This window comes from Mauremys mutica, chromosome 5, assembly GCF_020497125.1.
Source record: "Mauremys mutica isolate MM-2020 ecotype Southern chromosome 5, ASM2049712v1, whole genome shotgun sequence".
In the NCBI taxonomy this organism is placed as follows: Eukaryota; Metazoa; Chordata; order Testudines; family Geoemydidae; genus Mauremys; species Mauremys mutica.
In genome coordinates, this window is record NC_059076.1 from 80350289 (window position 1) to 80374714 (window position 24426).

A 24426-nucleotide genomic window follows, 5' to 3' on the forward strand; every position below is an offset into this window, starting at 1 on the left:
AAATATAGAAGTAGATATATAAGGAATAAATGTGTGATTTCTTTTGAAACAGTGTTCACCACAATTGAATGTGGTGGGCCTTTGGTCAGCTGACATGAAGAAAAGTGAACGGCTCTTTTAAGGGTCCCTACTGCATTTCGGTTGCAAGGTGGGGGGGGGAGGGAATGGGGACTTCCCTGAGAGGAGCCAAGAGGGGAACAGAAAGTAGCTGGACAGAGTGGGGCACTGACTCACTACATGCACCAAAAAGAACAAACTGTCTCTCATCAATGATCGATCAGCAGCACCCAGCCTCAGAGACAAGGGTCCAGAGTAGGACCAGGTATTTTTATGATCTCATTGGACATTGCACAAGTTGCCTTTTTTGCTTTGTGTTGGGAAGGAATTTTTTCCCCTCCATGAGATTGGCCAAGGTGGTGTGGTTTTTTTCATCTTCCCCACAGCAAGGAGATCTGTGTAAGATAGGCAAGGAGATCAGGAAGATGTTGCAACTTAGTAACATCAGCAGATATGGCAGGTGTCCAGTGCAGGTATTTGTTACAGAGGGGAAATGGTTTTCTGATAAGCAGGAGTTGGAAGTAGATTTAGGGGGAGGCATCACCTAAGGAAGCTGGGAAAAGAGTGGGGGATCCTAATATCTGGGACTGTGCAGAGACAACCCCACATTTTCTCTAGTTCCCCTTAACCCTTATACAAGGGGTAGATGGCAGGGTCCCAGCAATGGGCTGTGTCATAAACAGATAGTTAAGGGTTAAGGTCTCTTTTACCTGTAAAGGGTTAACAAGCAGTACCTAAGAAACACCTGACCAGAGGACCAATCAAGGGACAGGATAATTTCAAATCTCTGTGGAGGGAAGGCTTTGTCTGTGTTCCTTGTTTGCTCTGTGTGCTCTCTTTGGATCTAAGAGAGGCCAGACATGTCTCCAAGTTCTCCTGGAGTATTTCCTACTATCCAGTATAGTGAGTATTAGTTAAAAAGGTGGATTAGTCTTTTGAGTTGCTTTCTATTTTTGCAATTGTGTGTTTGCTGAAGCAATTCTTTATTTCTGTTTGCTGTTACTTTGATTATGCTGAGGAGGAGGGAGGGGGAAGTCTCTCCAGTTTTTATAAGTTAGACCCTGTATTTTTGCATCCTGGTAATACAGAGAGAGTGTACTTTTTTTTCTTTCATTAATAAAATCTTTTCTTTTTAGAACTTGATTGATTTCTTCCCTTGTTTGGATTTTCAGGGGAAAGGGAGGGGGAAAAAGTGAATCCCTCTTTGTTTGATTCAAGGAGTTTGAATCAAGGTATTTTTCCCAAGAACTAAGGGAAAGGGAGGGGGGGATAGGGAATCCCTCTTTGTTTGAATCAAGGTATCTCTCTCCAGGACTAAGGAAGGGGAGGGGGAGGTGAGTCCCTCTTTGTGTTGAGTCAAGGATTTGACTCGGTGTGTAATCTCTCTGGAGCAGGCTGGAGAGAGGGAAGGGGGGGAGGGGAACTGGCTGTTTCTCTCTCTCTGGTGAGATTCAAGGGGTTTGAATCTGGGTTCCCCAGGGGAAGCTTGGGGGACAGGCAGTGTGTTATCCACTTTAAACGTAACTGGTGGCAGCGAAAACCAAATCTAAACTAGGATTTTAGTTTAGAGGAGTCCATGCAGGTCCCCATCTTGGAACCCAACAGCTCCAAGTGGGGGAGAAACCTATGACAGGCTGGGACCAGGTTAGGAACGGGGAGGGTTGACAGCAGCACTCCCAATTAGGTGGAAATCATTAAGGAAAGAATGATGAGCTGCACTGTGCGATTTATTGCCAGGTATTCCCAGATATGTTAAGTGAATGTAGTTGTGGCTTTATTAATGTGCATTGAATTTTGTCTTTATTCCAGCATGGCTGGGACAAATAAAGGGCTGTGCAGTCTTGTCAGCCTTTGTGACCAGTTCAGTTGAGACAGTTTTATGTCATCAGTAAAGGTCACCACCTCTAGGGGAGTAGACCCACATTGAAGCTGTGGGTGTTCAGCAGCTGTGAATATAAGATAGGCAAAGTAACTTGTCACTCCTCATTATATGGGGTTTAGAAAATATATTATCTGAAGCACTTGTAAATAATAGAAGACTAGGGATTTGATGGAGGCATTGTATTTTACACAAGTAATTTTTGTACACAGCCAGACATATAGCCTGTCTCAGCTATTTTATATTATTTATAAGTTGGTTCACAGTTTATTAGAATATTACATAGTTTTACTCATTTAATGATTTTTTTTCCCAAAGAGAATAATGTGGAGGCAAAGAGCTTGACTCTAAAAGTGTCACTGGTGTTAGTATGACAGGTAATGAGGCAATTTGGCAGAACATCAGAAACTAATTGAGCTCAGCTCACATCAATGCAGCTTGTTCAGCTAAGGCTGTGTCCTAAAAAGAACAGTAGAATTAAGTGAGACAATATGACATATACAATTTTAATTGGAGGCTCTAATTTAAAATATTTAAAAGCATGTTTAAAATTTGTGAAGCTCTACAGACACGTCCCTGCCCAATTAATTAAGGATATTCAGTGGGTCATATAATATCTTAATGTCAGAAATATAAATTATTAAAGTCTCTGCTCATATAAGTAAGTACTCTAGAAACTTTTATGGAAAGAGGATTTAACTTTAGTGGGAGAAAGTAGAAGAAAACTCATAGCAGAAAGTAGAGGAGAACTCATTTGCAGAATGGTATGTAACCTTGGAATATATTTTTATTAGATATCTAGAAATTACCAATGAAAAACCTAACGTAATTTAGGAAGCAGAAGCTGGGCTTGATTTTGTTCCCAGCCATCACTTATTTTGAAGATAATTTAATTAAGCAATGGATAAATAATATTGTTCTTTTAAGTATTTTTAAACATTTATATTTTTTAGTATTAGCTGGTGAATTTATCTGAAAGGCAAGATGTCCTAGATAGTATGCTATACTGCTGTTATTAATTTACTGAAATTATTAAAAGTGTCCGTCTATTAGACACTTTGAGTTTCTCTACTATATTTATATTCAGAGTGTTTCAGGGTAAAGATTAAATGGATTAAACTTGTATTTCTATGTACTCAGGAAAATTGCACAGTGGAACTATAATATGCAATTTAGTAATATGTCACTTTGAACATTACTAATATATTAATAATTCAGAGTGACAATTGACCATTTATATGATAGAATGTAATATTCTAAATTTATTGAGAAAAAGTTTGTAAATCTAAATATTTAAAGAAATATTCTGTAACTCAGCAGCATTGTTTACCTTGTGTACTATACATTACTGGAGGGCAACTTTTTCACTATGATTTATGTATGGAATTTTTTCATTTCTTCCAGGAGTTGCCCATCAGTAAACAAACAAGATTGATAATACTTCCTGATAACTCTGTCAAACTCTGAATGAAAATATATATATAATCACAATAATACTTAATGCTTTTTACATGTAGTTCTCAGCGGAAAGTGAAGAAAGGGAAGTAACATTATCTCCATTGTCCTGCTGTACCTAAAGAACAACAGGAGACACTTGATATGGTTTTAATCAGGTGGCAACTTTATTATTAGATGTCTGGGACTACCCGACAGATACAAATAAACAGTGCAAGTAAATCCATGATCATTCAATATCTACCTAAGGTTTCTGCCAGCTCCCTTTTTCCATCCAGGTCCCTCAGCCAACCAATTGCTGGGACCTTAACCATCCTTCAAGGAGTGGGGATGGTAAGGTAGGCTATAAGGAAGGGGAGTTGGCTCCCTGCCATGCCTGTCATAGAAGCCCTGAACCACCCTTCCCATTTCCACTCCTTTAACAAACACCTCCTTTTAAAGTCCTTTACAAAGCCATTTATCTGGTCATGGCATGGCTTCCCTATGGAAGCCTAACTTCCCACCCTACTCACCATAACAAAGCCCCACCTGAAGCTGCTGTGGGGCAGGCGAAACCCCGACTGCACACACACACACACACACTCTCCACCTAGGTCAATCCGGCAGTGAGGGAAAAATTCCTTCCCAGCCCCCCCACAAAGGAGTGGCTAGCACAATGCCCACAGCAGGTCCTGACCTAATCTGCCATTTTGCCACCTCGAGGGGAGGGGTAGGGTGGGTGCTGCTCTGCTTGGTTTGGGGAAAAGAGGCTTCTCCTGCCGGGCTTATTCCTTTACAACTCTCCAGGCCTTGCAGTCTCTGGTGATTAGTCAGTGTCACCACGCATACCCACTCCGCCTGCTGTGGCAGCTTCTGAGCCACTTTCCCCACCCCCACCCAAAAAGCACTATTCCCCTTCCCTTAGCACACCAGACAATGCCCCCGCACCTCCATTAAAGTGCAGTGTGGTCATGTTACAGATAGGGGAACTGAGACACAGAAGGATCGAGTTACTTTGCCCAAGGTCACAGAAAAGGTCAATGGCAGAACTGAGAATGGAACCATGATCAAAAGAACCAAAGACCAAAAGGAACCATTGTGTTCATCTAGACTGACATCCTAGATAACACAGGCCAGAGAATTTCCTCCCAAAAATTCCTAGACCACATATTTTGGAAAAAAATCCAATCTTGATTTAAAAATTGCCAGTGATGGAGATTCCATCATGAATCTTAGTACAGTGTTCCAATGGTTAGTACAGTGTTACTGTCACTGTTAAAAAATTTACAGCTTATTTCCAATCCAAATTCCAACTTCCAGCCATTGATCATGTTATACTGTCCTCTACTAGACTGATGAATCCATTATTGAATAGTTGTTCCCTGTGTAGGTACTTGCACACTATAATCAAGTCATTCCTTAATGTTCACTTTGTTAAGCTAAATAGATTGAGCTCGAGTCTATCACTATAAGGCATGTTTTCTACTCTTTTAATCATTCTCCTGGCTCTTCTCTGACCCTTTCTGAATTGTGGGCACCAGAACTGGATACAGTGTTCCAGCAGCTGTCACACCAGTTCCAAATACAATGGTAAAATAACCTCTCTACTCCTACCTGAGAATCTGCTGTTTATGTATTCCAGGATCACATTAGTTCTTTTGGCCACAGCTCATGTGTGATGAGGATCCCCACACACACACTCCAAATGTTTTTTTCAAAGTCACTGACTCCCAGGATAGAGTCCTCCATCCTGTAAGCATGGCCTACATTCTATGTTTCCGGATTTATACATTTACATTTAGCTGTATTAAAACATACTGTGTGTTTGTAATGAGTTTGCTAACTGATCTAGATTACTCTGAATCAGTGACTTGTCCTCTTCATTATACCATTTCTCCAATTTTTGTGTCATCTGCAAATTTTATTGGTGATATGTTTGTCTTCTTCCAGGTCTTAAAGATGTTAAATAGCATAGATGTCACGAACCAATCTGTGTCGGACCCGAGTAGAAACAGACATGCTCAATGTTGATTTCCCCATGTACAGTGTGGCAAACCCAGGCCAAATGGCTACAAAGGGAGGGGTAGGAATTAGTCCCAGGGGGGTTAAAAGGCCTCTCCCTATCCATTGAGGGGAGATAGCCATGAGAAATTAGGTTCAGATGGAACAGGGATTACCAGGGAACTAATTAGGTTCAGCTGGCCCCAATTGCTGGTGACCTTTTTAAACCCTCCCTGGCAGGGAAACAGGGAGGGAGTGAAAGAAGCAGAGAAGCTGCCAGTGAGTAGGTGCAGCAAGACTCTGCCCTCTTCCAGCAAGGAAGCCTGCACTCTGTCCCCAGAAGGGGAGAAAAACAGCAAGGGACTGACTGAGAGGAGGATCAGCCAGACCCTGCGTGACTGGGAAGGATTTTGCTTTGCCCAAGCCTGTGTCTCCAAGGCAAAAAGGGACTGAGCCAGCTGAGGAGAAACAGGTACTTTGCCACAACAGTTACATCTTGAGACCCATTAGTTAGACAGTTTTTAATCAGTTTAATTTGTGCCATGTTAGTCTTATATCATTCTAGATTTTTTAATCAACTGCCATGTGGCACCAAGTCAAACACCTTACAGAAGTATAAATATATTGCATCAATGCTATTACCTTTATCAATCAAACCTGTAATCTCATCAAAAAAAAATATCAAGTTAATTTGTCAGGATCTATTTTCTATAAACCCATGTTGACTTGCCTTAATTACATTATCCTCTGTTAGTTCTTTATTAATAGAGTCTCAGATCAGCCACTCCGTTATCTTTCCCATGATGATTGTCAGGCTGACAGGCCTATAAATACCCAACTCATCCTGTTTACCCCTTTTAAAAAATTGGGACAAAATTTAGCTGTCTTCCAGGATTTTCCCAGTGCTCCAAGACTATTTAAAATCAACATTAGTGGTCCAGCATTCAGCATCCTCTTCACTGTACCACAGTGTCCTTTTTAGTTTTTATTTTGAAGGTAGCCTTAAAAAAACAAACAAACAAAAAAACAATAGGCCATATTCCACTTTACTTTTATGCATACTTGCAGTCCAGTGGGACTTCTCATAAAAGGCAAGTTTGACATGTTCTTATGTTCTCAGCCTGTTAAACTAAATTATCTTTTCTTTAATACTGTTCTATATTTATTATTATTATTACCAGTGCTTTAAATACTGGTGTTTCTGTTGATAAAGAACTTTATATACAGATTCCGTTTGAGGCAATAGTAATTATCTTAATTTTACTGAAGTTGTAAATAGAAATATCCCTCCTAAAGTTATGAGATGTGAACAGATTAATTCTCATGCATCAGCATAGCATAATCTTGTCACTGTTCCTAAAGATGAAATATGTAAATTGCTCTGTTTCTAATGATTCTAGACTTAATTACAAAGGTACCTAATTACTGTGGACATCTTAAAAAGGAAGACTTTGAGCTCTGTATAAGCCAAGTAATATAATCCTTGACACATATAACATAAAATATAGCTACCAAGCACAATCCTGCTATAAAATAATTATAGAGATAAGGTGGGTGAGGTAATCTCTTTTCTTGGATCAGCTTATGTGGGTAAGAGAGACAAGCTTTATACTCATCTCTCTATTATCCTGGGACCAACATGGCTATAACAACTCTGAATATAAAATAATTATATAAGGCCTATTCTGTGACATAAAGAGTGCCTTCAACTCCTGGGGTAGTCAGTGAGAGTTGTGGGTACTCGGCAGCTTGCAGGATGAGAGGATGAATCATTTCATGCTTACAGGGAAATAATTACTACTTTATCACTATTACTGTATTCATATCTGTATGTTAGCAGGGGGTCTAGAATGCTGCTGGTACAGAGTCATTGTAGGCTGAAATCTAATGTGAGATTTCAGTTTGTTCAAACATGTTTAAAAACAGTGGTTAATATGAATGTTCAGTAAGTATTTACAAGTAATTTTAATGCATTCCAATACCTGTTCAAGGTTTGTCTCCAGCTAATTTTCATGATCACCTCCATGGGTCCAAGGGCATAACCACTGGAAGTTTGCCCAAAACATTGGTAATTGGAAGCTATCTTGAATTCAGTCACAATAACTCTGTCATGTTGTTTTAGGAGAATTGTGAAAGAAACTCAGGTCATCACTGAATTAACATGATGTATCTATAATGGCACCAGTGAAGCTGCTGGAGCCTGCCTGGTCAATAATCTGCCACATTAAAGATCCTTCAATACATTTTACAAACTAGAACCATTACAGTCTGTTGTGTTCATTTCAATACATTTCTAGGAAGGATTTTTTACTTAACTTTAGATTTTTGGCACATTAAAAAGAATAAGGAAATTCAAAGATAGGGCACTGATACCATACTTAATTGCCCCTGCTATCCCTATGGGATGTAAAGTAAAGCATTAGGTATATAACACACACTGCGGGCAAAATCATGGCCTTGTTGAAGAAAATGGGAGGATTGACATTGATTCAGGATTTCACCTGGGATTATAAACTCTCACCACATCTTGTGATATACTATACATATTGATCATAGAATCATAGAATATCAGGGTTGGAAGGGACCTCAGGAGGTCATCTAGTCCAACCCTCTGCTCAAAGCAGTACCAATTCCCAATTATATCATTCCAGCCAGGGCTTTGTCAAGCCTGACCTTAAAAACCTCTAAGGAAGGAGATTCCACCACCTCCCTAGGTAACCCATTCCAGTACTTCACCACTCTGAGTGAAAAAGTTTTTCCTAATATCCAACCAAAACCTTCCCCACTGCAACTTGAGACCATTACTCCTTGTTCTGTCATCAGGTACCACTGAGAACAGTCTAGATCCATCCTCTTTGGAACCTCCTTTCAGGTAGTTGAAAGCAGCTATCAAATCCCCCCTCATTCTTCTCTTCTGCAGACTAAACAATCCCAGTTCCCTCAGCCTCTCCTCATAAGTCATGCGCTCTAGCCCCCTAATCATTTTTTGTTGCCCTCCGCTGGACTCTTTCCAATTTTTCCACATCCTTCTTGTAGTGTGGGGCCCAAAACTGGACACAGTACTCCAGATGAGGCCTTACCAATGTCGAATAGAGGGGAATGATCACATCCTCGATCTGCTGGCAATGCCCCTACTTATACAGCCCAAAATACCGTTAGACTTCTGGGCAACAAGGGCACACTGTTGACTCATATCCAGCTTCTTGTCCACTGTAACCCCTAGGTCCTTTTCTGCAGAACTGCTTCCTAGCTATTTGGTCCCTAGTCTGTTACAGTGAATGGGATTCTTCCGTCCTAAATGCAGTACTCTGCACTTGTCCTTGTTGAACCTCTTTAGGTTTCTTTTGGCCCAGTCCTCTAATTTGGCCCAGTCTTCTAATTTGTCTAGGTCCCTCTTTATCCTATCCCTACCCTCCAGCATATCTACCACTCCTCCCAGTTTAGTGTCATCTGCAAACTTGCTGAGAGTGCAGTCCACGCCATCCTCCAGATCATTAATGAAGATATTGAACAAAACCGGCCCCAGGACCGACCCTTGGGGCACTCCACTTGAAACCGGCTGCCAACTAGACATGGAGCCATTGATCACTACCCATTGAGCCTGACGATCTAGACAGCTTTCTATCCACCTTATAGTCCAATCAACCAGCCCATATATCTTTAACTTGCTGGCAAGAATACTGTGGGAGACCGTATCAAAAGCTTTGCTAAAGTCAAGGAATAACACATCCATTACTTTCCCCTCATCCACAGACCCAGTTATCTCCTCGTAGAAGGCAATTAGGTTAGTCAGGCATGACTTGCCCTTGGTGAATCCATGCTGACTGTTCTTGATCACTTTCCTCTCCACTAAGTGCTTCAGAATTGATTCCTTGAGGACCTGCTCCATGATTTTTCCAGGGACTGAGGTGAGGCTGACTGGCTTGTAGTTCCCTGGATCCTCCTTCTTCCCTTTTTTAAAGATGGGCACTACAGTAGCCTTTTTCCAGTCATCCGGGACCTCCCCCATTCACCATGAGTTTTCAAAGATAATGGCCAATGGCTCTGCAATCACATCCGCCAACTCCTTTAGCACCCTCGGATGCAGCGCATCCAGCCCCATGGACTTGTGCTTGTTCAGTTTTTCTAAATAGTCTCGAACCACTTCTTTCTCCACAGAGGGCTGGTCACCTTCTCCCCATACTGTGCTGCCCAGTGCAGCAGTCTGGGAGCTGACCTTGTTTGTGAAGACTAAGATTTTACTAAGATTGTAAGAAGTGGAACTTTTGGAGTATCTGTTCGTTTGTTTTTAGTGGTTTTGTATATAATGATTTCTCAGGGTTCATAAGTTAAAACACAAAGGAGCTTGTCAACTATTTTATTTTTCTCCCACTTCAGACTTTTTATGCAATGACCACTGTAAAATGAATAGTCTAGTAGCTAAACATTTAATCTTAGGGCACTTCAATTAATGCTGACGTGATTTTGCAATTCTAATAAAGGGATTTTAACTATAGGGGATCAATCTTATAGAAAACTTTTAAAATGTGTAGACTAGTACTGCAGATTAAAAATTGTTTAAAAATGTAACCCCAGATTGCAAAAGCACTAGCTTTTCAGCAAAGTCATTTTATGTTAGAAACCATAAAGTGTGTCCAGTGAAAGATGATTTGTGTCAGCTAAAACTGTAGCCTGCAGCAACACTTGCTAGGTTATTACTTTAATCTAGTTATTGCAGCCTTGAAGTGTACGTTAGTAAGCCGAGGGTAAAAATGTCAAAAGCACAACTGAGACTGATCATTAAAGGTTTCTAGGAACAGGAGAAAGCAGTCCATACTTTTTCTGAGCTTGGTCATTTGGAATTTCAATACTATTAACTGTGGAACATTTTAAAATATCAGCTGTTTTTAGGCAATGACATTTTTGTCATAATAGACAATACATTTCATGACTGGAAACTTATACTGAAGTATCATCAGTTGCTTAAAACAATCAAAATGATTTAAAAAAAACTGTGTTCACTGTCAATATCTGTTCACCAAGAGAATACCAGGCTATTATATTTTTTAATTGATAAGGTAGTATGCTACATTAACTCTTTAGTTTAATATACTTAAACAGTAATGATATTAAATAGAAACATAATTATATCACTTATTGTGTCACTCACAGTTCTCCATTAAATGAAATTATTCTGTAACAGCCTGGAGGTGTCAACCTCAGGAATTTAATTGGGTTATTGGTATTATTATTTACATTTAAAATACAAGTGAAAAATGTTTAAATCAAAGGTTATAGCTGCAAAGGGGACCTCCACTGTGCACTTGTGCAGAGGCAGCACACAATGTGACCTTATGGGGACCATCTGAGGACCAGTCCTTCAGGATGTTAAGTAGATTTTACCTGATAAATGAGTAAACTGGGTGCACAAGCTCGTTCAACATGCCTTAAACCTCAAGCACATGCTTAATTTTAAGCAGAAGTAGAGCCATTGGCTTTAGTAATGCTCAATGATGTCCATCACAGGCTGAGAGTTAAACATGTGCTTAAGAGCCTTGCTGAATTGGGGCCTAAATTATTGTTCTTATTAGATCATAACCATTCCTATTCTTTTTTGTGCTGTGTCATTGTAATGAAAATAAAATAATAATACATAGCTCTTCTATAGAACCTTTCAGCAGAGGATCTCAAAAGTGTGTTGTGAACATTAATGAGCTAAGCTTCACAACAGCCTAGTGAGGTCAAATAGGAGACAGATTCCAAAAGGTAAATGATTTTCCCAAGGATGTCTACGAGAGCGCCCGGGACACTTCTAGACCTGATCCTGTTGGCTTCAGTGAGCTTTGGACCAGGCCCTTGGTCTCATGTTTAAATCCTTATATATGCAATTAATCTTTAGTAAATCTAAACATTGTCAGTGTAATCTAGACTTTACATTTGTTTTATTTCCTTTTTAAAGCGTGATGTATAATGATGGTCAATAGATGTCCATACCATGCTCAGGCTGCCCTTACAACACTGGAAATTTACATTTTCAAAAAATGTCATATTCCCATCCCTCCACAAATAAATAAAACCAATAACTAATACCTCATCATAAATACAACTCTCCAATGCTAGACTACTTTGATTCCTAAAAACTGGGAGAAATGATGGAGCTTGTAGCATTGTCATTTACGTACATGCTAGAGTTGTGTCCAAATCTGAACCCTTACTCACTCAATATCTGTGTGTCTATGTGGTTGGGGAGGACTGGAAATACAGAACCATCCCCAGATTAAAAAAAAGTTTGGCTTCCTAATCTGTAAATCTATCCACTCACACATACCCACTGACAGGAATGATTCAGTTGCAGTTTAAGCCCTGTGATGGGGAGAATCCAAATTCCAACTCACCTTGTAGGTTCCAAAATTTGGTAACAAACAGGATCCAAATGTTGTGGTTCAAACCCATCGCTAGAATGTGTACAATCCCTGGAAATATGAAAAATATTGTTTAAGATGATAGGCAAAATGAATGGTAAGTGCATAAAGATAAATCATATAGCATACCTTTTTCATAAAGGTAAAAGGAATACATTTCAAGAGTGACATTCAAATAATAGAACATATTTGCTACTAGCAACAATAATAAATAGTCAGTTATGAGAGAAATATGTCAACATATTCTTATTACAGTACTTACATTTCTTTCATATGTCCAAGATTACTTGAAGGACACACTCACATGAAAAGACCACTCATATTTTAATGAAATGTAGTGGAAACTGGCCACAGCTTAATTCATTATAGCAAAACAAATTAACTAATTTAGGTTCTCCCTCAGAATTTAGTGGCTAATCTTTGCAGTTTCAAATGTTCCAAGTGTCACCTTGACCCACTCTTAATCATATAACTGATTTCAGCATCACATGCATGAAACCCTCTTCACACCACCTACTGCTCAGTTGAGAATTCCTAGTAGGGGAATTCTGCAGCAGTTCATGATGGTAGGGTCCAGACATATAGGACCCTGGATGTTGATATTTCTTCTTCACTTAACTCAGTATTTGGATTAGTAGTTAATTAAACCAACACTGATTCAGCTTTGACCCTTTATAGAGTACATAGAGTATGGTTGCAGAACGAAATGAAGAGGAATACATTTTATTTTGCAACTGGGGTAATGGTAGCAATCAACAGTGATAGTTAACTGCTTAAAATTTAAACTATAAAAGAAAAGAGTCATGTACTTTGTAAAGTAGGTTGATTGTGCGTCACTTGTAGCCCTGCAATAGATTGTACAGTATTGTAGCCTACAGGAGGCTGCAAAGTGATTTGCGATATAAGAGCTGATGAAACAAAGCAATAATCTCTGAAGTAGTTTTTTTTTATGCAATAGGGTGATTGCAATCTAAACTCCACCTACTCACAAAGCAACAGTCTGTGTAATTGTGTTGATGTTTCATTACTTCAGGGGGCTTTCTTTCTCTCCTTCATAGGAGATATTGATGAGTCATCTGACATAGGCATCGAAGACAAGCTGGCGATTTGCCTGTTTGTGAAGAAATTGAAGCTGATTGCCATTTCAATCAACAGCTATAGTGCAGTGTATTGGCAACATTTTAAAGATCCGGAGGTCAAAAGCAAATAACTGATTCTTCTGCTTATCTGGACTAATTTTGGACTTCCATGATCAACAGAATGTTGATAAAACATTCCCAGGATCAAAAGGAAAATACTCTTGAACATCCAAAAAAAATTGTCCCTGTAACACATACAGGAAATTGACAGTCAGATCCAAATGTTTGTTTAGATGGTTACTTCCCATGGAATGCTATATTTGGATAGCACTCTGGGTAGAATACCTCTGACATTAGTGGACCACGAACTATATATAGTGAACGCAATAAAAATGGACATTCACCATTCACCCAATTTAAATAACAGGAGCAAGAGGAGCTTCAATCCAATGACAAAGCCACTGGTTGTAGAGATGCTGGCTATGGAAATTGGCCTAATGGTGAAAGCAGGATGGCCAACTCAATTGATTTTTTTAGGAGACTATGGTGACAACAAGTACTAAGTCAAAATCAGGGGAATAGCTAACCCTCAAAGTTCCAAAGCAATTGGATCTATAATTCAAACCTTAGCAGAGTAGGACGTCTACCTTACTATTACCTAATTGATTGTAACTTCTTCAACAGACACCAGAAACAGGTAGCACTTTAGTAATATGTCAGATAGGAAGTGGAGGGATGTATTCTCTGGTTCAAGCTCTCCTGTCTCCAACCAGTTCTCTTGCACATAGCCTTGGAAGTCAGGTTTTGTGTGGGGGCACTAAGTAGGGATTCAGAGGCGATGAAACTATTGTTGTTAAATTTTTTTTTATTACAGTAGCACTGAGAGACACCAGCAGAGATCAGGGCTCCAGTATATTACACACTGCTCAAACACATATTAAAATAAAACGTTTTTTCCTTGAAGATCTTATAATCTAAATAAACAAGACAGAGGCAGAGAGAAGTGAAGCAATTTATTCAGGATCACAGAATAGGTCAGTGGTAGAGAAGGGAATACAACCCAGATGATTTGATTGTCCATCCAGTGCTCTTATCTCCTGGACCGGATTGCCCACTAAACCACCCAACATGCACACAGGGCTGTCTGAAACACCCTATAGTTCCTACTTTATGCTGGAATAGTAAATACTGTTGATTCATACTGTCTCTGTGGGTATTAAGGCCACACACACTGCCAAACCTACCCTAAAGTCATTCAAGACTGGCACAAATCATCCTCCTATGGTATACAAAGTATGCTGAGGCCTCCCATCAAGTTTACACAAACACCACATACAGTTAATGCAAGTTGTTGGTTTTTTTTTAAATCACAAAGTATTTCAACATTTCAAATTTCATATAATTTTTTTCCAGATTCAAAATGGACCCTTTTTTTCTTTTTTCAAAACAAGCAACATTTTCTCTTATATAGGATTTTTAGTGAATACAAGTTTTAATAACTTTTTGATATGTTTTAATCACATTTTCAATAATAAATGTGATAAAATTGTCACAAATGTTCCCAAAAGTGAGAAAATTCTAAAAAGTCACCAATTTTATATGAAGGGGTTTTTCTGTTGTTGTTTTGTATTTTTTTAAATAAAAGGCTGTTTTTCAATTCTACATACTCCTCTACACTTTGCTTAGCAAGGGCTGAGCTAGACTGAGCCTGAATTAAACCCTTAAAATATTGGATGAACCCATATGCCATTTAGCAAAAGTGGAATAGTAACTCACTCAACATGTTTGATGGAGGGAAAATACATCATTCCTATTAGTTGCTATTGGCTGCTATTTCCACTCAGTAACTCTGTACCCTCAATGTTTTATTAATTCAAATTAAGTATGTATTTAAGAATTTGTCATATAGTGATAATATCAGGCGTGTTTAAAATATTAAGTTGCTCAGTGTGTATTATCAACAACTAGCCACAAAAGAGGCCATCCTCTGCCATTTTTACTATCAAAGATAGGTAATAATATTTTGTCCTTCATGATAATCCTGATGTCCCAAAATGGATAACACAATTATGAAAAGAGGTATTAAATTTCAGATTTGCATTACATTAATTAGTTTACATCTTTTAAAAAATTATCCAATGTAATCTTATCATCTGTGCATCATAATTACACTTAATCATTTAATATATCTGAATTCAAAAGGTTTAAAAGGGCTATTGTGGCTCTCATTATTTTGTTAGGGCAAATTGTTCCATCAGGGAATAGCTCCATGAAGGTGGCAGTGTGGAACTTCATGTTCAAGGTGGCTTTAGTAGGCAAAGCCACTATGCCTCCCTTAGGAGGGCAAGGATGCACCATACTGTGCCACAGGATAGTGTGGACATAGAATGGGGCCATGACTCTGTCTCCACATCACTCCTGTTTACCTACTGGACACCAGCTTCCTCTGAGCATCTTTTGCAGCTCAAAAATAGTATTTGTGGCTGGTACCTGTGTGACCTCCTGTCTGCACAATGGTCTTTAACATGTCCATAAAGAATATTCTGGAATTTAAAATAGTGCCTTTACATGGCAATTTGGAGGACAGCTGGGAGACATTTCAAGACTGTAGTTGGTGAGGGTCAAGAAATTATCAAGGTGGCAAAAAGGAGGCAACAAAGAAGAGGTGGGTGGGAAGCTGGAATGAATATAATAGATATTTGGTATGCAAATATTGCTGTAATGGGATTCTGTTCATATTCATGCTCTTTGGAAAATTTAGTACTTGATTCTTCCATCCCTAATCATAACTCAGAATGCCCATGTTATTGTCTCAGCCTTAAATCTCTAACTGTTTCTTGAAAGTGCTCAGAGACAGCAGATGCGGGTCTTCACAGTGTACTGCCACTGCCTTATGTTCCAGAATCTAAGTTTTCATTTAAAAAATAAATAAATCTATAGCTTTTATGATTGCCGAGGTATATTCAGTTCACAATTTCAAGGGTAATTGATACAGTGATGCTACCTGTACTTGCAGAATCTGAAACAATAAGTGTGACAAGTGTGAATCACACCATTCATTTCAGTGGGCACTAAATCAGATACCTGGTGTTGTCATTTAAAGTATTAGCTATACTAGTGCTCATCAAACATGTAAGAAAGAAGAGAGAGGATTATATTATGAAGACCTGCACAATTTACTGTGAGGAACAGCTGATTTTTGGTGCCATTCAATGAGTGGGTTTGGGAGATAGCACCACTCTCCCTACCCATAGTAAAGAAGGAACCAAACCCAAAGAGACTTAGCTGGTTATCAGATGCTCTCACAAAGGGGAGAAGCCAGGAGAAGCATATGGTCTTCACTGAGGCAGAGCCCAGAGATCTGTTTGGACCCCATTGAGGGGGAGCTGAGACCAAGATGCCCAGAGAACATGTTTGATGACATTTTTTAAATGTGTGCAATCTACTGCGAGCAGTGCCTCATGTGGGTGCAGCTTGGTTTGTGCGCTGAACTTTGAACAGTATCCACCACATTGTTTTTCCCCATCTGACATTCATTCCTTGATTTTTGTTAATGGTAGTAGAGAGAGAATGTTTCTGTCACAGTATGTTTCATAAGGAATTTATTGCATCAAAAATATTTTTGGTTTGATTTTTTTGCTCCTGTGGCTCAGAAATAGCAGGGTCAGAAACTATAGGTTCAGTCTTCCCATGTTAGAAATGAAAAGGTTCCAAAAGGAACTAAGGAAGGAAGGTCTCATCCACCTTCACTGGTCAGATGTAAAGCTGATCAGAACAATATTGATTAAATGAAATTTAATCTGAGATTAAATGTGTGTGGGGCTCTGTAGTTTGGTGATTAGAGCAGTGGTCTGGGATGTGGGAATCTCTGTTCTGAATCTGGCAGAGTAAAGACTTGAACATGGGTTTCCCACAACTGAGGTCAATGCTGTATCCTCCAGGATAGAGAGACCTACATTCCCTTCCTGAATCAAAAAGCTGAGGATTTGATTGAGAAATAGACATTTTCACACAATTCGCTTTTTGTGAAAATGTAAAAGTTTCCAGTGCAAAATGAAAACAAACTGTGAAGCTTCAAAAGTTGCCGTGAAAGAGAATTGTCATCTTCTGGTCAGCTCTAGTCAGAAGGCAGTTTGTAGTAATGTGAGGCCTGAAGGGAAGGAAGTAGTGGTGTAAAAGATAATCCTCAAGTTTCTCTTCTGTAAAGAGTCTTTGTGTTGCTCTTGAACAAAGTTGTTATGGAAAAAAACAAGAAAAATGAAATATTTATCTGAGCAATTGTGAGTTAACAGCAGGACAACTTTAACTTACAATCAGCCACATTGCATTTGCAAATTACTGTTTTGAAACTCCAGAACTAAAAATAAAACAATTTAATGGGCTGAAATAATTTTTCCTAAAGAAAAGTGCCTGTGCCCCTTGTATATTAAGTTACAGCCCAGTCCATTTTGAAATCACCAAGATATTAAACCCCCAAACAAGATTGTCAAACAACAAATCAAGTTTCAAAATAGCCTTCTAATCCTATAATCTGGTTACAGCAGCCAGAGTACAATTGACAATTGCTTTGCTGTTTCCTGCCCAACATAAAGTGTCATATATTCTTTATGATGAAATTCAATGTGTGCTTTAGTGCACAGCAGCAAAAGTCCTCAAGGCTTCATCATAAACAGACTGAATTTACTGTAGGCATTATCTGTATGAATAAACCTACCATTAGCAAAGTGCAATACAATATAAGGGATGTGACTCTGCAGCACATATTCATTTTGTTTATTTTATTTCTTTAACATGTTTATTATAGTAGTGTCTACGGTCCAACGAAGTGTGGAACCCCATTGTAGCAGGCTCTGTACAAACAGAGTGGTAGGTAGCCCCTGCCTTGAAGAGCTTACAATCTAAAAAAGACAAAATAGAGGATGGGGGGAAAGGGCATAACACACAAGTAGAGTGAACAAAGTGAATTATGCAAATATCATCATAGTTCCATGACTTCTGGTAGGTCTGTTAAAGTCTACATTTCCAGTAGGACATGGGAGGTATGTCTGTGGTCATTCAACATGCTGCTTTGAAAAGTAGTTACAAAGAGGTGTTGTTCTCAGGTAACTTGTTGTTTTGGGAGAAGATAATGCATTATCATTAGGTTGTGCCGTGCTCTCATATAGCATGATCCTTTATTTAACATTTGTTTTTCACTCCTCACAGTATATCCGATAGGGATATGGTCTACCTCACATTTCTGCAGTGTGATTTTTTCAGTGGGGCAACTAGAATTCATTTCTTACTGATACACAGCACCAGCTAAAGGGGAGGGGGTGGCATGTGACCTCCCCACATGACTCCTCACATGACCCCGCTCAGTCCCCAGCCTGGGATCCCGTGCTCTTCCCCTCCCCTCCCATCAGCCATCCCAGGTTATCTGGGGGGAGGTCTCTGTCCTCCTCCCACTGCACCGGAGACTTCTGAACTGCAGGGCATCTTGGGAACTGCAGCGGTGAAAGGAGCAGTATGTGGGGCTGCCAGGTGGCCCCACATCAGCAGCTCCTCCAGCACAGCTGTACCGGTACCCCCCCAGACCCACCCTCAGCCCTGTCCTCCAATGGGACTTCTTACAGACCTAAGACAGGAGACACTAGACGCAGCTGTGTGGAAGGGCTAGGGTGGTACAGCCGTGCTGGAGGAGCTGCTGGCGTGGACGGCATACCAGCTATAAATATCTTACCAGTAGGGCATACCGGACCGGACTGCCCTCCTTGTACCATTGGTGATTTTCTACTTATTACCAACTTTCTTGACTCTTCTCAGAGTCCAGCCATTCTACTACTAATCATTTTGTTTAGAGATTTCAAGAAAACAGAGGGGAAGAAAACACCAGCAAACAGCACTGGCTATTTTGAATGACCAGTTAGAGAAAATAACATCAAAAAAAACTTCAAAAATGGTTCAAACAATGAGTGTAACAGCAGTGACAATTCTGGGGTTACTTTATTTTAAGGAAGGTTATAGTTACTACAATTATTTCTTTTTAATAACCTTATCTTGATGTAATTCAGTGATGGCAATAACAAACTTGCAGACATGTGATTATACAGTTATACTTAGTTTTCCCAGCAGGGTGAAAGGCCTTTTAGGTCATTTTGGTGTGGTGGTCATTTTGGTAAGATAATAATAGTAACAGGGCCAGACCCTCAGCTTCATTGGAGCAAATCAAATTTACATCATCTGGGGATCTGACTCTATGTATTTATTATATAGCCACATTTCAGTAAAATACTAACATTTATCTAATGCTGTTGTTAAAAGGCAGAAAGGGTAGTGAAGAAAAGGTGTTAAATAGTTTTGAGTGATTTTTTTAAATACAGTTTGCAATTTATAAATACATCTCTGCTACATTGAAGAGCTCAGTCTATAAATACCGTACCTACGTGGGGAACAAATATTTCACAATGGGCTCTTCAGTCTAGCAGATAAAGGAATAACACAATCCAGTGGCTGGAAGTTGAAAACTAGACAAATTCAGACTGGAAATAAGATGTAAATTTTTAACAGTGAGAGTAATTAACCACTGAAACAATTTACTTTCACTGACCATTTTTAAATCAAGTTTGAATGTTTTCCCGAAAGTTGTGCTGTAAGAATTATTTTGGGGAAGTTCTAGGACCTGTGTTACATATTAGGACAGGTTGGATGATCATAATGGACCCTTGTGTCCTTGGAATCTATGAATTACTGGTACTGATTTGTAGAGATGGGCAAATTGAATCAAAATTTGATCCCAATTGGTTTGGATCAAAAATTTCTCTTTGATTTTTCTGACCAGGACTGAAACTGGAAAAGCCAAGAATAAGGAAAGCTGTTCTAACTAGAGCTCTGCTCTTGTAAGTTGTTCCATGCAGGCAGAACCTACCACTCATGCAGAGCAGCTCACAGAAACAGGGCCTAAATTAAGGAGCGGGGAGGGGAAGGGCCTCGTATCATGTCAAAACTGAGAACAATTATCCTTGCAGTATTTTCAGTGGTTCTGGTTGACATTTTTTGTCCAAATTTTTTGGATGAAAAATAGCTTCTTAAAAAAAAATCACAATTTTTATTTCTTTTGAAATTTTCTAGTTTAAAAAAAAAAGTTTAAAAAAACACAAAGTATTTTTCCTTTTAAGAGACTATAACATTTCTGTGAAATGTAGCTTCAATTTCCAGTCTCTCTCTGCTGGAATGGAGAAGCATAGCACAGCAAGGGAACTCCTGAAGACACTGAAGAGGGGATAGGAGGCAACTGATCTGTATCTCCCTCTCAAAAGGAGCACACCAGAGGCCTGTTGAAGGAAAGGGGATTGTGCAGTGATGGAGGTTGTAAAGTGCTATATGTGTACAGAGATTCACAGCAATCCCTCCAAAACTTTAAATAAGTATGTTAACATTTTATGATTTTCCAAACTCTGCCAGAAACTACAAACATTTAGAGTCAAGTTGCTGTTCAGTGAGGATGTAGTTTAAGTTATTACTGCTTTATGGGTTCTTACTAGGTCTAGTATTATTCCTATTATATGTACCATATAGAGAATGGCCTCAAACTACTGTTATGATTTAAAGGAAATAAAAACTTTGTAACTGCATTCAATCTAAGTAAAGATGGGCTTCAAAGATTAGGAGTGGATCTGAACATTCACAAATGTCAAAAGTGTGTGGGTATGAGGTTTTCATTTGGGACCCATTGTATGTGATTTCACCTTTATGCCCCAAGGTCAAAGCGTACAATCAATGTATTTCTACACAGCAGCTGGAGAGGGGATAGGAGGCAACTGAACTGTCCATCTCCCTCTCAAAAGGAGCACACCACCAGCAGCTGGAGGTGAAATTTCCTTCACAGGTAGACATACACATGCTAGCTCTGCTCATGCTAGTGTAGCCTTGGTAGCATGGGTGGCATCTTGGGCTAACTGCCCAAGGACGCTCCCAGGGGATAATATTTGGGCAACTAAACCAAGCAGCTATGTGTGCCACCACAGCTGTGTTACTATTTTAAGCACACTAAGTAAAGCAGAGCTATTGCCTGTATGTCTAATTACATGGTCTCTTCTGTGCCATCTTGTGCCTTTACGGGCAGGGAATACAGCTCTTTTAAGGCTATTCCATGATCATTTTATCACAGGGTCAGTGATCCCTCAAATGGTTTGCTTTTCCGCCCTCAAAAGTATTGCCTTTCTTGTCTCTCAGTGTATTGTCTTCAATCTGTTTTCTTAAGGCATGTCTGTAGTTGAGGTTACATAGTACTGATATCTGCAGTTGAGGTTACATAGTACTGCAAACGATCAAGTCCTTATTGTACATGGAATACTTAACTTATTGTGTTGCTTTTTATAAAATCCTAATAAAATTGAGTTGGCCAGAATTAGTTGTACCCAGGGGCAAATCATGATTTCACCAAATCTGTGGTAGAGCTGGTCAGGAATTTCCCATGAAACAGAGTTTCCTTGGAAAATGCTGACAGATTAAAACTGAAATGTTTTGCAGATATGTCTCAGATTCAACAGACTTTCCTTAAAACCTTCCTGGCAACCTACTGGGGAGCTTGAATTTCCAAGGTCTGAAGCACTAGGATACTCCCATTATGTTGAACTGCCCAGAGCTGTGGGCTTCCAGGGTACCAGCGCTAGGCTAGCCCTGCCATGTAAAGGAGCTGGGAAACCCTGGGGGCTCTTAGGGCTTCCAAGCTCCTTGCCACAGAGCTGAGAGCTCTGGAAGCCCTGGCTTAAGCCAGAACTCTGAGTGTAGGCTCCCTGCTCTGCACCAGGGAGTTTGGAAGTCTAGCAAACCCCAATTTAAGCTGAGGTTCTCAGCATTTCCAGGATCCTTGCCAGAGATTCTGCAAGTCTTGGGACAGACGTCCAGGGTCTGTGGCTCCAGGGCAGCCTTGCCATGTGGGGTCTGGAAGCCCAGCAGTTCCTGGCCCTGGGGCAGTCCTCATGGCAGGACTGTCTTGGAGCCACAGACCCTGGAAACCTTGGCACCTCTTGACTGAAATTGACATGATTCAATGAATAATAGCAATTCAACTGACAAGTATCATGTTAGTTTCCATAAGCAACTGACAGGGTCCCAAGAAGCAGATTTCATGTTGGAAACACCATATGTCAGTGTTTCCTTTTTTTTTTTAATGTTTGGTTTGCAAGAAATTTTGAAAAAATTGATTTCATTCGAGTTTTGAACTATTGACATTTGCCTTGAACTAGAAATCCTGAATTTTCACCAGCTCTAATCTATGGCTTCCTGAAACTCATCCAGTTTATTACAGAAATAGAGGTATTCATTTAAGGGGAAAAATAAAAAAGTGTAGAATAAAAGTTAGTTGAAAGAGATGCATTTCAGGGAAATATGTCTGTGTAAAAGAGAGTATACTTTCTTCCTATTCTATATTCATTACTTTCTGTACTATTCCTTCCAAATCTCCATACTCTGGCACTTAACCACTCTACAAACAATTAGTATAATGGTGCTGTTTATGTGGCTGTAGTTAAAATTATGTCAGCTTTCTATTTATAAACCACAGGATTTACAGGTTTATAGCAATTCCATTTAAAAAAATTGTTCTGAATTTAAACCAGGCACCTACAGTGCAAGAATTTAGCCTGGAATTTTATTTATTTTTTTTAATTTAACTTGTACAATATTTGAAAATAAAAATAATGTTAGTTGTTTTTAAAGTTATTTTTATCACTACTTTTCTTAATGCTATACCAGCACTGATGCTACCCTTCCATTATGAATTATTTTTACCTTGCTGGTGGTTGTATTGTTTCAGGGAGTTCTCAAGATGTTGGGGATTTCTGAATGTCTTGTATGGGGGTTAATTTTCCTTGTCACTGACTATACTTAAAAGTAATGGAAAGGAATTGATTTAAAACATACTAATTCATAATATCACATCATCCTTCTGGTGAAAAGAAAAAGACAGAACAGGCAGGGATGGGAGGGGTATGTTGTTACCTGCCTAAGAGGAGCTCTGTGTAAGCCAGAAAGCTTGTCTCTCTCACCAACAGAAGTTTGTCCAATAAAATATATTACTTCACCCACCTTGCCTCTCTAGTATCCTGGGTCCAACACAGCTACAACAACACTGCATATGATTCCTGCTTAATATAGCAGTTTTATGTAGTCTCTGTAACAGAGACTGGATATACAGGCAGGAGCCAAGAGATTTTATCTTCAAGGACAAAACTGAGAGGACAGGAGAGAAAGAGACAGGAATATTGAGAAGACAGAGTACAAATATTATTATATATTCTCACAGTCTCCTTTTTGATGGGTTACCACAAGCAGGCAGAGTCCCTGGAATGATGAAACAGTCATGAGCTCAGGGAAAAAAATAGAACATCTATTTATTACAGTTAGAGAGCACAGAGGCAACTCCCCTCTTGCTGCAGTGCTATTGGCTACATAAATAGTTTTGTTTTCCTTCTAGGCAGGAAGCACAACCTGCTCTCCCACCAACAACCCCAGAGAGAGGGGTCCTTCTCCTCTGGAAGAAACCACACTTTTTAGGGAGTGTCTGTGGAAGTGTGACAAACACAGATCGAACCAGCACAGTAACTGTTTACAATATTAGGGTGAATGATCTGTGCATTCTTTTTCTATTAGGCTTTGAACATCTGATTTATTTGATCTGTCACACATTAGCAATTCCTGACTTATGGTATGTCTTAGTAGATAGACCTAGCTATCCAAAGTGGAGACTGACAAATCAGAAATAGGGAGATAACCAAAGAACTAGCGAGAGAGAGAGAGAGACCCAAATATACCAGAAGATTTAAATCTCTGGTTAGTTAATAGCAACCAGGCATTTAATAGCTCCAGTGGGTGAAATTCTGATTCTAGTGAAATCAATGACAAAATTGCCATTGACTTCAGTGGGCCAGGATTTTACCCAATAAGTTTATATTTCCATTGATATAGGGAAATACACTTGTAACTAAAAATCCATCATATGGAATCAGAATTCTGTGCTCTTTCATGTGTAATGATACTTAGCATTTATATTGCACTCTCCATGTTCAAAGAACTGAACAAATGTTCAACATATTCATTAATGATCTGGAAAAGGGAATGAACAGTGAAATCACAAAGTCTGCAGATGATACAAAATTATTCAAGATAGTTAAGTCCAAAGCTGATTGCAAAGAGTTACTGGTGGATCACACAAAACTGGATGACTGAATAACAAAAAGAGAGATGAAATTCAACATTGATAAGCAAAAAGTAATGCACATTGGAAAACATAATCCCAAGTACAGTCAAAAAGGCATACAGACTGTTAGGAACTGTTAGGAAAGGCAGAGAAAATAAGACAGAAAATATCATTATGCCACTATATAAATTCATGGTGAGCTCACACCTTGAATACTGTGTCCAGTTCTGGTCTCCTCATCTCAAAAAGGATATGGGGGAACTGCAAAAGGTTTGGAGAAGGGACTAAAGATGATCAGCGGTATGGAATGGTTTACACATGAGGAAAAACTGAAAAGATTGGGGCAGTTCAGCTTAGAAAAAAGACGATCAAGGCGGCATATGTTAGAGGTCT

At 39.3% G+C, this 24426-nt stretch overlaps 1 long non-coding RNA gene across 2 annotated transcripts in view; it reads right to left on the reverse strand.

Annotated features, from left to right (window-relative positions):
• Positions 1 to 23195, reverse strand: part of LOC123370862 — a 47957-nt gene extending 24762 nt beyond the window's left edge. Inside the window, exons 1-2 of one of the 2 annotated variants that reach the window (XR_006579599.1) lie at positions 23138 to 23195; positions 11746 to 11823 (exon numbers count right to left, since the gene is read on the reverse strand). This is a non-coding gene — a long non-coding RNA (uncharacterized LOC123370862). Of the gene's footprint in view, positions 1 to 11745; positions 11824 to 22922; positions 23058 to 23137 lie in introns of those variants that run through there. The other variant, XR_006579598.1, reaches the window with a different exon arrangement.
• Between the last annotated feature and the right edge of the window lie 1231 nt (positions 23196 to 24426).